General features: G+C 44.4%; 1 non-coding gene across 1 annotated transcript; it reads left to right on the forward strand.

Moving 5' to 3' along the window:
* Positions 1–1,126: 1,126 nt before the first annotated feature.
* On the forward strand, positions 1,127–1,232 carry LOC123464234. Its single transcript, XR_006639469.1, has one exon. It is a non-coding gene; the product is annotated as a U6 spliceosomal RNA (small nuclear RNA).
* Positions 1,233–3,534: the final 2,302 nt, after the last annotated feature.

Below are 3,534 nucleotides of genomic sequence, written 5' to 3' on the forward strand. Positions count from 1 at the left end.
TTAGCTCCCTCCTTACTATAAGAACCCTATTGCTTGTAGGCCCATTTCATCAAATTTCTCAGATAACAAATAACTAATATTGCTAAGGTTGCTAGTCAAGTTCTCATACACCGCCTAACTCTATCTGGACCTATGGTAAATTATAAAGAACTCATTTGGGATGACACTGCCCCTTTATAAAAACAAAGGGGGAGTTGTTGGGCACTTCCAGCCACAGGCTGGAGCCTTCAAGAGAGGGGCTTCAGCTGCCAGGTATAGCTGAGGACCCCCGGGTTCCGGAGGCCACTCTCTTTCCAAGCCCAGCACACCTGAACTTAGGCTTGGCTCCAAGCCTTGTGACCTTTGGCCAGTTGCCTAGGAAACTCCTTAACAGTGGGTACCTTCACAGCCCATCCCCCTGAGATCCTAGATCACACAACTCCCCCTCACCCGGCCACTGCCTATGTGCTGGAATGAATGTCCCCATATGCTAATTAGTCATTAAGAATGAACCTGGTGCAACCAATCCCCTTAGGACCCTCCCCCCGACCTCAGATGCTTAAAACCCATTTCCCTGACAATAAACTGAGAGAGCCCTTCGCCAAAACTATCTCCTGGGAGTGATTCTTTCTCTCATCACACGCTCATCCAACCCGGTTGTCTGGGCACCTTTTGGGGGAACCATGACCAGCCCTGGAGCAAGAATCCAGGAACTCACAGATGTCACTTGTCATCTTGATTGGGTTACGGAATAGAACCCAGCTTCTGTGGCCTTCCAATGTGGACCAAAGACAAGCTGATCTTCAGGAATCCTCCACGCTTCTGGTGCCACATTGGAACTGCTGAGAATTGGAGTAAGCTACTCAACTCTCAGCCTCTGCAGTGTGTGGACAGCTACTGCTGGATCCCCAGCCCGTACCATGTAAGCCAGCCTAATACATCCTCGAGATATATGTATGTTTACAAATAGATGTACATATGTATGTATACATTCATACATACACATATATATATTCCCAATGTATACATCTGTATGTATACTTACATATATATGCATGTATAAACACATACACTCATATTTATTCTGCCAGTCTGTTCCTCTAGAGAATGCTGACTAACACTAGATGGTAAAAGAATTACCTATCTAGTGCTCACTTAAGCAGCACATATATTAAAATTGGAATTATACAGAGAAGACTAGTATGGCCAATTGCAAGAATGGCATGCAAATTCACAAAGTGATATATGTGTGTGTGTGTATGTGTGTGTGTGTGTGTGTGTGTGTGTGTGTGTGTGTGTGTGTAGTATTTATTTATTTATTTATTTTGAGGTAGGGTCTCACTCTGGCCCAGGCTGACCTGGAATTCACTCTGTAGTCTCAGGGTGGCCTTGAACTCATGGTGATCCTCCTACCTCGGCCTTCCAAGTACTGGGATTAAAAACGTGAGCCACACACACACACATACACACACAAAAGTAAAAATAAAAATAAATAAATAAAGACTTTAAAAAATGTGGGCTGGAGAGATGGCTTAGTAGTTAAGGTGCTTGCCAGCAATGCCTAAGGACCCAGGTTTGATTCTCCAGGTCCCATGTAAGCCAGATGTACATGGTGGCACATGCATCTGGAGTTTGTTTGCAGTGGCTAGAGACCCTGGCACACCCATTCTCTCTCTCTCTCTCTCTGTCTCTAATAAATAAATAAAAATAAATTAAGAAAAAGATGTGAGCTATCATGCCCAGTTTCCATATTTATTTATTTATTTATTTGAGAGTAACAGAGAGAGTAAGAGGCAGATAGATGGAGAAGGGGCATGCCAGGGCCTCTAGCCACTGCAAAAGAACTTCAGATGCGTGCACCCCCTTGTGCATCTGGCTTACGTTGGTCCTGGGGAATCGAGCCTCAAACTGGGTTCCTTAGGCTTCACAGGCAAGCGCTTAACCACTAAGCCATCTCTCCAGCCATATATATAATGTTTTTTTTTGAGGTAGGTTCTCACTCTAGCTCAGGCTGACCTGGAATTCACTATGTAATCTCAGGGTGGCCTTGAACTCATGGCAATCCTCCTACCTCCACCTCCCGAGTGCTGGGATTAAAGTTGTGCACCACCATGCCCAGCTTTAGCCCAATATGTTTTAAACAAAACAAAACAAAAAGTAATTGCCCATCTGCAACCCAATCAATTGAAGATATTCTTCACAACTGAAGGCGAATTGCTGGGGTATAACTCAGTGGTGTAATACTTTCCTAGCATGTGTTCATGTCCCAGCACCGTACCCAAAGCTGAAGGTGAAAAAAAAAGTGAATATTTTTTTCCTGCATCCTTTTTTCTGAGGCAAGCCCAGTTAGACTGGGCTTTTTTTTTTTCTTTATGAGAGAGAGAGAGAGAATTGGTGTGCCAGGGTCTCCAGCCATTGCAAATAAACTCCAGATGCATGCACCATCTTGTGCACATGTCAACCCTGTGTGCTTACGTCACCTTGTGCATCCAGCTTATGTGGGATCTGGAGAGTCAAACGTGGGTCCTTTGGCTTCACACGCAAGCACTTTAGCTGCTAAGCCATCTCTCCAGCCCTTGCCTGCATCTTTTTAAAAGTATTTTTATTTATTTCTTTGAGAGGGACAGACTGAGAAAGAGGGAGAGAGAGAAAAAATATAAATGGGTGCACGGGGGCCTTTAGCCCCTGCAAACAAACTCCAGGCACATGTGCCACCTTGTGCATCTGGTTTTATGTGGGTACTTGGGATCAAACCCAGGTTGTCAGGGTTTTGTGAGCAAGCACCCTTAATTGCTGAGCCATCTTTCCAGCCCTAGCATATATATACATACATACATACATACACACACACACACACACACACACACACATATATTTTGCAAATGAAACCAGATTTTTACTAGTGGACCTATTCTAAAGGAAACATGAAAACATTTCTTTTTTAAATTTTATTTATTTGCAAGCAGAAAGATAGAAGAGAGACAGGCAGAGACAGAATGGGCGCACCAGGGCCTCAAGTGGCTGCAAACAAATTCCAGATGCATGCACCACCATGTACATCTGTCTTAGGTGGGTTCTGGGGAGTTGAACCTATGTCCTTAGGCTTCTCAAGCAAACACCTTAACTGCTAAGCCATCTCTCCAGCTGTTCTTTATTCTTCATAATAATTCCATGAGTTTGGTACCATTCTCAGTCCCCTTGGGTACACAGACTGAAGCTTAGAAAAACAAGAGTAGCTCATGGTTACCTAAGCAATGGCTGGAGCTGGCTTTACGTGAAGTCTGGGTTTCCCTTGTCTGAGAAGCCAGTAACTGACTCCCTTAAGTCCCAGGGAGAGCTAGTGGTTGGGGCTAAGATTTTTTTAAATTTAAAGTTAGATTTATTTATTTATTTGACAGAGAGAAAGAGGGAGAGAGAAAATGAGTGTGCCAGGGCTTCCAGCCACTGCAAACGAACTCCAGTTACAGGCACCCCCTTGTGCATCTGGCTAATGTGGGTCCTGGGGAATCGAACCTGGGTCCTTTGGCTCTGCAGGCAAATGCCCTAACTGCTGAG

Source organism: Jaculus jaculus, chromosome 10 (genome assembly GCF_020740685.1).
Source record: "Jaculus jaculus isolate mJacJac1 chromosome 10, mJacJac1.mat.Y.cur, whole genome shotgun sequence".
Lineage (NCBI taxonomy): Eukaryota > Metazoa > Chordata > Mammalia > Rodentia > Dipodidae > Jaculus > Jaculus jaculus.